Source organism: Phyllostomus discolor, chromosome X, assembly GCF_004126475.2.
Source record: "Phyllostomus discolor isolate MPI-MPIP mPhyDis1 chromosome X, mPhyDis1.pri.v3, whole genome shotgun sequence".
In the NCBI taxonomy this organism is placed as follows: domain Eukaryota; kingdom Metazoa; phylum Chordata; class Mammalia; order Chiroptera; family Phyllostomidae; genus Phyllostomus; species Phyllostomus discolor.
Genome location: NC_050198.1, coordinates 42,891,851 through 42,906,709, shown reverse-complemented (window position 1 = coordinate 42,906,709; position 14,859 = coordinate 42,891,851).

Here is a 14,859-nt window from a genome sequence, read left to right as displayed (position 1 = left end):
AGTTTTGCATTTCTTGCTCTTCCTCTTCTCCTTCTGGCACCCATATGATTCCAATGTTGGAACATTTAAAGATGTCCTGGAGGTTCCTAAGCCTCTCCTCATTTTTTTGAATTCTTCTTTCTTCATTCTGTTCTGGTTGAATGTTTCTTTCTTCCTTCTGCTCCAAACCATTGATTTGAGTCTTGGTTTCCTTCCTGTCACTGTTGGTTCCCTGTAGATTTTTCTTTATTTCACATAATTCAACCTTTATTGCTGCCTGGGTCTTCTTTATGCTGTTGAAGTACCCAGTGAGTTCCTGGACCATCTTGATAACAAATGTTTTGAACTGTGCATCTGATAGGTTGGCTATCTCTTCATCACTTAGTTGTATTTTATCTGGAGTTTTGAACTGTTCTTTTGTTGGGGACATTTTTTTTTTTGTCTCAGCACACCTGTTCTGTAATAAGGGGCAGAGCCTTAGGTGTTTACCAGGGTGGGGTAAACCATGTGGCTGCGTTGTGATGCTGTATGTGAGGGAGGGGTCTGAGAGGGAACAGTGCCACTTGCTCCACTCTCTGCCAGTTTTCAGTCACTTCCCCAAGCTACCCACAATGAAATTGGTCCCTTCTTGTGCTGATTCTGGGTGGGTGGGTTCATGTAAATTCTAGGACCCTGTGGGTCTCTCCAACAAACTCCTGTGAAGCTAGGAGTTTCTCTGACTGCTGCTTCAATCCCCAAATGAGTTTTCTGTCAGAGGCTTTGAGGCTTTATTTCCTGGTACTGGAACCCTGGGTTGTGTGGTCTATCTCACTCCCCAGTTGATCCTCCTGGTTTATCTGCATGACAATGTGGGACCACCCAGTCTGTAAGCTACCTCCTCACCAGCCTCACCCACCCTGCCAGCCATTGCCTTGCTGAGAGTCCTCTCCCCCCACCCCAAGTGCCCATCGCCACTTCTCCTACCATCTCTGCCCCTCCTACCGGTCTGGATGAATGTTTCTTCTTTAACTCCTTGGTTGTTGAACTTCCATACAGTTCAATTTTCTGTCATTTCTGGTTACTTTTTGTTTTTAAATTTTTTGTTGCCCTTCTTTTGGTTGTGTGAGGAGGCAGTGTGTCTACCTATGCCTCTATCTTGGCTGGAAGTCTGCTTTATGACATTCATGTTGGGAAATGATTCTCTCCTTTATACAGTGGAAGTATAGTAAGGGGAAATTTATCAGGATGTGCCAAGAAGAGGGAACCATAAGGGCTCTGCTGGTATTGAGAGAGATCAAGATGTGAGCTCTAACCTGAAAAATGGCTGGGCAGCTCAACTAGACTGTTCTTCCTTCAGCCACCTACTTTTTACTGAGTACCTATTTTATGTCAGTTCAAAACATATGGAGCAGCTATTTGGTACTGAGAATTGTAGGCCCAAAGACAAGGAATATGTATGTCCCTTAGTCAGCTCAGGTTGCCATAACAGAATACTATAGACTGGGAGGATTAAACACAAACATTTATTTTCTTACAGTTCTGGAGTCTGGAAGTCCAGTATCAGGGTACCAGCATGTTCCAGTTCTGATGAGGGCTCTTTTCCTGGCATGTAGACAGCTGCCATCTTACTGTGTAGTTGCATGGCTCGTCCTTAATGTGTATGTATGGAGAGAGAAACAGAGAGCAAGTTTCCTAGTGACTCTTCATATGAGGATACTTTTTTAAGGGTCCCACCTTCATGACCTCATCTAAACCTAATTACATCCCAAATACCCCAAATCCAAATGCCATGACATTAGGGGTTAGAACTTCTAAATATGAGTTTTGCAAGGACACAATTTAGTCCATTTCATGTCCTGTCCTCCAGGAGCTTATAGAATTTTGCCAGAGATATATAAGTAAACCAACAAGTGCAGCATGGTGTGGAACATTCTTTAAAAGAGGCAAAGTCAAAATGTACAATTATACTGAGGGATCACTTTTCACCACTTAGATTGGCATAAATCCCAGAAGGAGATAGATATCAAACAAATAATAGCACAAGCCATGAGTAATTACAAACCATGAGAAATTCTGTGGGTGAGGGGGCCAGGATGCTATGGCAGAAGGAATAACTCTGAGGCCAGAGAGCAAGGTGAATTCAGTTTGGACAGGTTGAGTTAGAGGGACCTGGGAGATGGTACCTATACATTGTATTACAAAAGGGATTTTGATTAGGAATCAAGTCCAACAAATAAGTAAGCTTGGTCTTGTACCTTTGAACCCACTCCTCACTTATTAACCTAAGTAATAGAACTAAGAGTTGTAAAAGATACAAAATTCCCTTGGGCAACTGTGAATCAATTTTATTAATTTTATGGCTAATGAATCAAGGCTACTCTTAGACTAGTAGATGTCTGGGTCCACAGATTGTCTTATAGAAATACATATTGCTAGAATTCCAAGGGTCTCAGAGATTTCCTACTAAACCCGCTCCATTTTGTGGGTGAGAAAACAGCCCAGAGAGCAGATGTGTTCAAGTTCATATGGCTGGTTTCTCAACTGTCACACACTTAGGATTTTCTATTTACTGTGTGACCTTAAGCAAATTCTTTAAGTCCCCTCTGACTCAGTTTACTCATTAGTAAACTCTGAGTAATAATAGCATCTACTCCATTGGTGTACTGTGCCACTGCTGCAGACCCTTTTAGTGGCACTAGAATCTGTGTCCTCCAGTTAAAGCCATCTGTCAAAAGGTCAGTGGACTTGATGAGTAGCCCTACAGGCAGGTGACTGGGTCCTTGGGTTGCTCAGAGGAAGTTATCCATAAAGTGTGGATTATAAGTCTAATCGATGATAATAGTAATAGCTATCCTACATTGTGCATCAACCATGGGCCAAGCATTATGTTAGGGACTTTATTCATGAAATGGCTAACCATAAAATCAGAAATGCAAAGCCAATAGAATCATACTTGTCTCAAAGAAGAAACTGAAGTAAAGGAAAAAACAAACAAGTATTTCAGCAGATATGAAAGGAGTAAATATTCTTCATGTATAAAATAAATCCTTGTCTCATAAATCCATAAGAAAAATTTCAACACAAAAGAGACAAAAGACACAAACAGACAATTATAACACATGCATCATATATGTTTGATAAATATTAAAATGTCCAACATGACTGGTAATCAAGAAATACAAATAAAGATTGGACACTGTTTTTTGGTCCATAAGATTGGAAAAGATTTAAAGCACCGGGATACACATGATTGGCAGAGTAGCAGAGGTATTTGTCCTCGCTCCAACTAGTGTAAAACTCCAACTGATAAGACTCCTGAAAGGCAATTTAGTAAGTTACATTTTAAAATCTATAAAAGTCTTAATTATTTAACTCAATGTTTCTACTTAAAGAATTTATTCTACAGGGATAATTAGGAAAATGTACTGATGAACAAGAGCATTTAACAGTATTATATCAAAAGCGTAATTGGTCAGCTAAACTCTGACATATTTATGTGGTAGAATACAATTCAATACTAAAATTATGTTTTCAAAAATATATTGTCCATGATATAATAAATAAAAACAGGATACACTATTTTACATCCAATATGCCCTGATCTTATATTTTATAGACATATATTTTATGCATTCATGAGTACATCTGTATAAACATAGAAAAATACTGAAAGAACACACAAAAATTAACAAAGGGATCTAAGGGAGGTAGGAAAACTGATGGTTTTTAAATTTTCTTTTTTGTACTTTCTAAATTTTGATTACTGACATCATAATCAGAAAATATATACATTTTACAAAAAGGCAGCTTTAAGTTATTCTAAATGAGCTCATATCTCCTAACCTAGGTGATTTCTATTTCAAGACAGTGTGACAACAAAGAGAGGGAAATCCTTGAGGAATTTCTCTCATAAGACTAGATGACACTAGATGACACTAGAGTAGAAAAAGAAACATTCTATTCCAATTTCAAAAAAAGAGAAGGTGGGCAATTCTATAAATCCAAGTGTCATGTAGTGACTTTATTACCAACTGAATGACTGCCTACACGTACACACCCAAATTCTAATTAACTCAACTGTGTTAGCTAGAGGCAGATCTTGGCTTGTCTAATTTAACATTTTCAATAGACCCTTGGATACAGACATTGATGACTTGTAGATAAAATTTACAGGATCATGAAACTGGAAGGGAAATAAACTATATATATTGTTTATTATATATATATATATATATATATATATATATATATATGTGTGTGTGTGTGTGTGTGTGTGTATGTGTGTGTGTGTGTGTGTGTGTGTGTGTATATATATATATATAATTGTCATTCGTGTGCAGCTGTCTCCATTTTCACCCCACCATGCCCCCGTGTCCCACCTATCCCTGCCACCCACCCTCAAACCTACCACCATTGTCTTTGTCCATGTCTCTATACATGATCTTTGATGATCCTTCCTCTACTATCCCTCTCCCCCTTCCTCTCAGGTTACTGTCAGTTTTTTCTTTATTTCAATGGCTCTGGTTATATTTTGCTCGCTTGCTTTTGTTGCTGTTGTTGTTGTTAATTAGGTTCCACTTATAGGTGAGATTATATAGTATTTATCTTTCACCACCTGGCTTATTTAACTTAGCATAATGATCTCCAGTTCCATCCATACTGTTGTGAAGGGTAGGAGCTCCTTTTTTCTTTCTGCTGCATATATTTGACGGTATAATAGTAGCAGTATTTTTATCAACTTGTTTACTGATGGGAATTAAAGTTACTTCCAGCACTGGGATATTGTAAATCGTGCTGCTATGAACATTGGAGTGCATATGTTCTTTTGAACTGGTGTTTCAGGATCCTTAAGGTATAATCCGAACAGTGATACTGCTGGGTCAAAAGGCAGATCCATTTTTAGTTTTCTGAGGAAATTCCATACTGATTTCCACAGTGGCTGCACCACTCTTCATTCCCACCAAACATTCACTAGGGTTTCCTTTTCTCCACATCTTCTCCAAAACTTGTTTGTTGATTTGTTTATGATGGCCATTCTTACTGGTGTGAAGTGGTATCTCATTGCAGTTTTAATTGGTATCTCTCTGATGCATAGTGATGTTGAGCACATTTTCATACGTCTCTGGACCCTCTGTATGTCCTCCTTGGAGAATTGTCTGTTCAAACGTGTTGCTCATATTTTAATAGGATTGTTTGTCTTCCTGGAGTGGAGTCATGTGAGTTCTTTATATACTTTGGAGATCAAACACTTGTCCAAGGCACCATTGGCAAATATGTTCTCCCATATAGATGCAATCTCATTTTTATGCTATTCTCTTTAGTCGTGCAGAAGCTTTTTATTTTGATAAGATTCCACTTGTTTATTCTTTCTGTTATGTCCCTTGCCTAGGGGATATATTGGTGAAAGTATTGCGGCATGGAATATGTCAGATTTTCCTGACTCTGTGCTACTCTATGACCTTTATGGTCCCATGACTTATACTTAAGTCTTTTATCCACTTTGAACTGATTTTGGTGTGTTGTGTAAGTTGGTGATCAAGTTTCATTTTTTTGCATGTAGCTGTCCAGATCTCCCAACACCATTTGAGGCTATTTTGACTACATTTTATGCTTCTGACTCCTTTGTTAAATATTAATTGACCGTAGAGACTTGGGTTTATTTTTGGGCTCTCTAATCTCTTCCATTGCTTTATGTGTCGGTGTTTATGCCAGTACCATACTCTTGATTACAGTGTCCTTGTACTATAGTTTTATATCAGGTATTGTGATCCCTTCTATTTTACTCTTCTTTCTCAAACTTGCTACAGCAATACAGGGTTGTTTATGGTTCCATATAAATTTTTGAAATGTCTGTTCTATATCTGTGAAATATGTCATTGGTATTTTAATAGGGATTGCTTTGAATCCATAAGTTGCTTTAGGTAGTATGGACTTTTTGATGATGTTAATTCTTCTAATCCATGAACACAGTATATGCTTCCATTTGTTTGTGTCTTCCTTAATTTTTTTCTTCAGTGTTGTGTAGATTTCAGAGTAAAGATCTTTCACCTCCTCAGTTAGGTTTATTCCTAGGTACTTTATTTTTCTTATTGTTATAGCGAATGGGATTTTTTCCTGATTTCTGATTCTGATCTTTCATTGTTGGTGTGTAAAAATAGCTTTGATTTCTGAGTGTTTACTTCAACACTGCTGTTTACCAAATTCGCTTACTAGGTTGATGAGTTTTTTGGTGAAGTCTATAGGGTTTTGTACAATACATTATCATAACATCTGCACACAGTGACAGCTTTACTTCCTCCTTTCCAATTTGGGGGCCTTTTATTATTCTTTCTTGTCTGATCACTGTGGCTAGGACTTCCAATACTATATTGAATAAAAGTGGTGAAAGCAGACATCCTTGTTCTGTTCCTGATCTTAATGGGAAAGATTTTACATTTTGCTCATTTATAATGATGTTGGCTGTAGGTTTCTTATACATAGTCTTTGTTATGCTGAGGTATGCTCACTCTATAAACACTTTGCTGAGTGTTTTTTATCATAAATGGGTGCTGTATGTTATGAAATGCTTTTTTCACATCAATTGATATGATCATGTGATTTTTGTCTTTTGTTTTGTTTATGTGATGTATTATGTTTATTGATTTGTGAATATCATACCTTCCTCGCATCCCTAGGATGAATCCTACTTGGTCACATTGTATGATCCTTTTAATGTATTACTGGATGTGGTTTGCCAATAATTTGTTGAGAATTTGAGCATCTATGTCCATCAGCAACATTGACCTGTATTTTTCTTTCTTTGTTGTGTCTTTATCTCGTTTTGGGATTAGGATGATGCTGGCTTCATAAAAAGAGCTTGGGTGTCTTCTGTGTTCTTGGATTTTTTGGAAAAGTCTTTGAAGGATGGGGTTAGCTCTACCTTAAAAGTTTTGTAAAATTCTGCTGTGAAGCCATTGCATTCAGGATTTTTGTGTGTGAGGACATTTTTTATTACTGCTTTGATTTCATTAGCCATTATTGGTCTGCTCAGGCTTTCTGCTTCTTATTCAATCAGTTTTGGGACATTATACTTTGTTAGAAATGTGTCCATTTCATCCATATATTCAAATTTCTTTGTATATAGTTGTTCGTAGTAATTTCTTACAATCCTTTATATTTTATGGTATCAGTTGTAATCTCTCCTCTTTCATTCCTGATTGCATTTATTTGTGTCCTTTCTCTTTTTTTCTTGATGAGTCTACATAATGCTTGCTGATTTTGCTTATCTTTTCAAAGAACCAGTTCCTGGATTTATTGATCCTTTGGATTGTTCTTTTAGTCTCTATATTATTTAATTTCCCTCTGATTTTAGTAATTTCCTTCCTTCTACTCATTCTGGGATTTTTTTGGTTGCTGTACCTCCAGTACTTGCAGCTATAGGGTTAGGTTGTACATTTAAATAGTTTCTGTCTTTTCTAGGTAGGTCTGTATCACTACCAACTGCCCCCTCAGGACTTCCTTTGCTGTGTCCCATACATCTTGGACTGTTTTGTATTCACTTTCATTTGTTTCCAGAAACTTTTTTATTTCTTCACTGATCTAATTATTAATCCATTCATTGTCTAAGATCATGCTATTCAATCTCCATGAATTTAAGTGTTTTTTTTTTTTAATTTTTTTCCTTGAGGTTGGTTTATAGTTTCAGATTCTTATGGTCAAACAAAATGCTTGATATGATTTCAATTTTCTTCAGTTTGCTGGGGCTGGTTTTGTATCTTACCATGATGTCTATTTTTTAAAAAATATCCCATGTGCATTTGAAAAGAATGTGTACTTTGCTTCTTTGGCATGAAAGATTCTATATATTTCCATTAAGTCCATTTGACCCAGGGCATTTTTCAATGTCACAGTATCCTTGCTGATATTTTGTTTGGAATATCTATCCACTTTTGAAAGTGGGATGTTGAGATTCGATCTAAGATGGCGTCGGAGTAGGAAGGAGCAGATTCGGCTTTCCTCTGCTCAGGGGAGAAAATCCTGACCCATCTATGGAGTAGAAAGGCAAGCAACCAACATATTTCAGCGTTTTTGAAAACAGAGGACCAAGGATTGTGGCAGAACCGAAAGAACAAAGAACAGATCCTCAGGGGAGTGCTGCAACAAGGTAGGGTCCCAGGACAAGCGTGTGGTCCCGGTGCTGCAGCCCCAGGCCCGGGGCCACTGCTGGGTTTACCATAGGGTTCTTAGGAGAGAGCCAGGTCAACTGCTCCCTCCCCAGCCGAGCAAGGTTTGAGCAGCTCTGGGAGGAATCAGGTGCTGGCAAACACACAGGGGTGGCGAGCACCTTTGGAGGCGGTGGACTCCGGAGGGGCCTGTCGCGCAGCAGGCCCAGACTCCCACGGTCACCGGTCTGGCTGGAGCTTTGGCGGTGGGAGAAGCCAGGCCACGGTGGGGAGCGGCAGGCTTGAACGGGAGGAATTTCTCAAGAGGAAGGAGTGAATAGACACAGACACTGTTTGGGGAATTCTCCTAAAGTGATCAGTGGCTCCAGCCTGTCTCCTACCCAGCTGTGGGCGCGCCAGCATGGGCGCACCGGCCCACCGGCCCACCAGCGGACGGGTGCACTGGCTCACGAGCGTGCCTGCAAGGAGAGCATCCCTACACACCAGCCCACAGCAGTAACCCTGGGGAAAGACCTGATTCCCACACCCAGGGCCCAAAGCTGAGGAGCCAGTGCGAACTCCACTGGCCAAGGAAGAAAAGCCAAACAAATCATCCTTCAGCCTGCCTCAACCAGCAAGAGCAGAAAAACAGGTTAGGCCACTTTGAAATCAAGAGACTTTTTAGTTTGATTCTATTTTTTTAACAATTTTTAATTTTTTAAGTTTTATTGTTTTTATTCTCTTTTGATTTCTTTTTCCTCTCTTACCTGATTTCTTGTTTTATTCCTTCCTCCTTCCTGTCCTCCAATTTTATCTCTTCTTCCTTCCTTTGTCTGCCTTTTCTATTTTTTACTTTTTTAAATTTTTTCCTAAATACCTACAAGTGAGACAAAATCCTGGATCTGTGAAAAGACCAAAGTTGAACCCAACGAAGGGGCATCACAACAGCTGGGACAGTGAGATAAATGTCACTCTGCTATTACAGAGAACCTGAAAGTTATTGCATATTTGCATTATTATTATTTTTCCAGTGTTCCTACATCTTTTTTTAACAGTACTTTTATATCCCTCTTCTTTTTGTATAGCCTCCTTTGGTAGGCTGGATATATTGTATGACTTGACAGCTTTCCCCTGATATCTCTTTCTATACTGTATTACTAATCTACTGTCCTTTAACTCACCTGTGTCCCATCAGCACACTACTCGATGTTCTGTACTCCCTATTCTTGTTACCTAGATCTCATAGACTCTGTCATATGAATGTTGTCATATTATTGTAAATAACTGCTGTTCCATGCAATTGTAATTACTTCACAACACCCCCCACCCCAGATCTTAGCCCATTTCAGTTTCCTGAACTCTCTTACTGTAGTAGTTAACTCTATTCTCTCACACACTACACCTATTTACTATCCTTTACTCTCACCTTACCCCAGAATCTGAACTCCCTGCTTTATAGATCCAACTCACAATCCTTCCTCCCCCAACAAGAGTCTTATCTTCTTTCCATCCTTTCTAAAAATCAGCTAGCTGGGTGGAAGACCACAGTTAACACTATACATAGTGAAAGGATTTCCTATGTCTTCCCTACTTGCTACTACTGTAAATAGCACAGAATTCTCTGTTGCTGTCTTAAACCATTTTGCCTTCCCCTCCAACTGATGACAAAAAAGAATAGGTGGAGGAGGTGAACACCAGGATACCCACTGGAAGAGGAAACCCAACAACAAAGGAACCACTAACAGATAACAGCAGAAGAAGGTGAAGGAGGGAGTAGTAACCACACAAACCTCAATCCAGGACTTATGTGGAAATACAACTAAACAGTAGAGACAGTACCCAATACAAGCAACTGAACAAGATTTCTTTAAACCTTGTACACACAGAAGAACCAGCTTCAACACAACCTGCCCTCACCAGCACAACAAAATACAAAGGTGGTGGACAGAGTGACCCACATTTAACCAGCTGGTGGGAAGGAACCACCAAAGAAAGACTCAACAACAATCAAAACCCAAAGGCAAACACAAAGCCAACTTAAATGACAGTCCAAGACCAGTGAGCTTGGGAGATCAAGGAAACAGCACCACTGAAACTCACTGCTATTCTACTAAAGAAGTTCACACCATAAACCCAGGGAGCCAGAACAGATCAATATAAGAAGCTGAGGCGAACAAGAAGAGTCTCACAAACAATGGGAAGACAAAGAAATAATCCCCAAATGAAAGGAAAGGAGGAAGCCTCAAAAAGAATGCTAAATGAAATAGAGGCAATTCAACTATCAGATATTGAATTCAAAGCAGTGATTGTCAGGAAGCTCAATGAGCTCACAATGAGCTATGAAAAACTACAGGGAAGCTACAATGAACTCAATGAAAACTACATCAGCATAAAAAAGGAAATAGAAACTCTCAACAAGGGCCAAGAGGAAATGAAGAATACAATTTCTGAACTGAAGAACAGTAGAAGGAATGAAAAGCAGGATTGATGAAGCAGAAGATCGGATCAAAAAGCTAGAGGACAAAGTAGAAGAAAACACCCAGAAAGAGCAAGAAAAGGAAAAGAGGCTCAGAAAAACTGAAGAGGGATTAAGAGAAATGCAAGACAATATGAAATGTAATAATATCCGTATAATAGGGATACCAGAAGGAGAAGAAGAACAAGGGATAGAAAACCTAGTTGAACAAGTGATGATGGAAAACTTCCCTAATTTGATGAGACAAAAATTCACACAAATCCAGGAAACACAGAGAGTCCCAATCAAGAGGAACCCAAAGAGGCCGACCTCAAGACACATCATAATTAAAATGGCAAAATTTCAAGACAAAGAGAGAATCTTAAAGGCAGCAAGGGAGAAACAGGAGTAACATACAAGGGGGCCCCAATAAGGCTAACAGCTGACTTCTCAATGGAAACACTCCAAGCCAGAAAAGAATGGCAAGAAATAATCCAAGCAATGAGAACCAGAGGCCTGCAACCACGACTACTTTACCCAGCAAGGGTCTCAATTAAGATAGAAGGCCAAATAAGAAGCTTCTCAGACAAAAGAAGTTGAAAAGAATACACCTCCACTAAACCAGCTCTGCAAGAGATGCTAAAGGGACTGCTTTAAGGAAAGAAAGGAAAAGAGTGAGAGAGGATCACACGTACATAAAAGGCAATGAATAAGTACCTATCAATAATAACCTTAAACGTAAATGGATTAAACGCTCCAATCAAAAGACATAGAATAGCAGATTGGATAAGAAAACATGACCCACACACATGCTGTCTACAAGAGACCCACCTCAGGATAAAAGATCTGCACAGGTTGAAAGTGAAGGGCTGCAAACAAATTTTCCAAGCAAATGGACAGGAAATAAAAAAGCTAGGGTAGCAATACTCATATCTGACAAAATAGACTTCCAAAGAAAGACGATAAAGAGAGAACCAGAAGGTCATTTCATAATACTCCAGGGAAGAATTCACCAAGAAGACATAAATATTGGAAATATATATGCACCCAACATAGGAGAACCCAAATACATAAAGAAAATCTTAGAGGACTTCAAGAAAGATATGGACAGCAACACAATTATTGTGGGGGATTTTAACACCCCACTATAAAAAATGGACAGATCTTCCAAACAAAATATCAACAAAAATATTGTGGCATTGAACAATACCCTAGACAAAATGGGCTTTACTCGTATTTACAGAACGCTCCATCCCAAAGAAGCTAAATACACATTTTTTTCAAATGTACATGGAATATTTTCAAAGATTGACCACATGATAGGACACAAAACAAGCCTCAACAATTTCAAAAAAAATTGAAATCATACCAAGCAATTTCTCGGATCACAAGGGACTGAAACTAGAAACCAACTCCAAGGAAAAAAACCCAAAACTCTCAAATTCATGGAGATTAAACAGCATGCTATTAAACAATGAATGGGTCAAGAATGATATTAGGGAAGAAATCAAACGGTTTTTGGAAACAAATGAAGACGAACTCACAACAACCCAAAACTTATGGGACACAGCCAAGACAGTCCTGAGAGGGAAGATCATAGCGATACAGGCCCACCTAAAAAAGTTAGAAACATTTCAAACAAACAACCTAACCCTACGTCTACAAGAACTCGAGGAACGACAACAAAGACAGCCCAGAGCAAACAGAAGGAAGGAAATAACCAAGATCAGAGCAGAATTAAATGACATAGAGACTAAAAGCACAATTCTAAAGATCAATGAATCCAAGAGTTAGTTCTTTGAAAAGATAAACAAAATCGACAAGCCTTTAACCAGACTCATCAAGAAAAAAAGAGAGAAGACCCAAATAAACACAATCAGAAATGAAAGAGGAGAGATTACAACAGATACCACAGAAACACAAAGGATTGTAACAAATTACTACCAAGAACTTTATGCCAAGAAATTTGAAAACCTAGATGAAATGGACAAATTTCTAGAAAAATATAATCTTCCAAAACTCAATAAAATGGAAGCAGAAAGCCTGAACAAACCAATAACAGCAAAAGAAATTGAAGCACTAATCAAAAAACTCCCAACACACAAAAGCCCTGGACCAGATGGTTTCACAGGAGAATTCTACAATGCATTTAAGGAAGAACTAACACCTATCCTTCACAGACTATTTCAAAAAATCCAAAAAGATGGAAGACTCCCAAAATCTTTTTAGGAGGCCAACATCATCTTAATTCCAAAACCAGATAAAGACACAACAAAGACAGAAAACTACAGGCCAATATCGCTGATGAACATTGACACTAAAATCCTCAACAAGATACTGGCAAACCGCATCCAACAGTACATTAAGAAGATCATACACCACGACCAAGTGAGATTCATTCCAGGTGTGCAAGGTTGGTACAATATTCGCAAATCAGTAAAAGTAATACCTCACATAAACAAAAGCAAAGACAAAAACCACATGATCATATCAATAGATGCAGAAAAAGCATTTGATAAGGTACAGCACCCATTTATGATAAAAACACTCAGTAAAGTGGGAATAGAGGGAGCATTCCTCAACATAATAAAGGCCATATATGAGAAACCTACAGCCAACTTTATACTCAATGGGCAAAAATTAAAATCTTTTCCACTAAGATCAGGAACAAGACAAGGATGTCCACTTTCACCACTTCTATTCAATATAGTACTGGAAGTTCTAGCTACAGCAATCAGACAAGAAAAATAAATAAAAGGAATCCAAATCAGAAAGGAGGAAACAAAACTGTCACTGTTTGCAGATGACATGATAGTGTACTTCGAAAGTCCTGTAGACTCAGGGGAAAAAAAAATGCTTAACCTAATAAATGAATCTGGCAAAACAGCGGGATACAAAGTCAATATCCAGAAATCAAAGGCATTTCTGTACACCAACAATGAAACAACAGAAGCAGAAATCAAGAAAAAAATCCCATTTGAAGTAGCAAAAAGAAAAATAAAATACCTAGGAATAAACCTAACCAAAGAGGTAAAAGATCTGTATTCAGAAAACTACATAACACTGAGGAGAGAAATAAAGGAAGACACAAACAAATGGAAACATATACCGTGTTCATGGATTGGAAGAATTAATATCATCAAAATGTCCATACTACCAAAAGCAATTTACACATTCAATGCAGTACCTATTAAAGTACCAATGGCATATTTCACAGACATAGAACAAACACTTCAACAATTTATATGGAACCATAAACGACCCCGAAGAGCTGCTGCAATTTTGAGAAAGAAGAGTAAAGTAGGAGGGATCACAATACCTGACACTAAACTCTACTACAAGGCCACTATAATCAAAACTGCCTGGTACTAGCATAAAAACAGGCACATGGAGCAATGGAACGGAACAGAGAGCCCAGAAATAAACCCAACTCTCTATGGTGAATTGATATTTGACAAAGGAAGCAGCAACATAAAATGGAATAAAAATAGCCTCTTCAACAAATGGTGTTGGGAGAACTGGACAGCTACGTCCAAAAAAAATGAAACTCGAGCACCAACTTACAACTTATAGAAAAATAGATTCAAGGTGGATAAAAGACTTAAATATAAAGTGTGACACCATTAAAGTCCTAGAAGAGAATGTAGGTAGGAAAATCTCAGATATTTCACGCAGAAACTTTTTTCACTGACTTGTCCCCTAGAGCGAGGGACATAAAGGAAAGAATAAACAAATGGGACCTCATCAAAATTAAAAGCTTTTCCACAGCTAAGGAAAACAGTATCAAAATAAAAAGAGAACCAACTGTATGGGAAAACATATTTGCCAATGATACCTCAGACAAGGGTTTAATCTCCAAAATATATAAAGAACTTACACGACTTCACTCTAAGAAGACAAGCAACCCAATTAAAAAATGGGCAAAGGACTTGAACAGACACTTCTCCAAGGAGGACATACAGAAAATCCAAAGACACATGAAACGATGCTCAATATCGCTAGCCATCAGAGAGATGCAGATTAAAACCACAATGAGATACCACTTCACACCAGTCAGAATGGCCATCATAAACAAAGCAACAAACAACAAGTGTTGGAGAGGCTGTGGAGAAAGGGGGTCCCTAGTGCACTGTTGGTGGGACTGCAGACTGGTACAACCACGATGGAAAGCAGTATGGAACTCCCTCAGAAAACTAAAAATGGATCTGCCTTTTGACCTGGCAATTCTACTGCTGGGACTGTATCCTAAGAATTCTAAAACACCAATTCAAAAGAACCTATGCATCCCAATGTTCATAGCAGCAC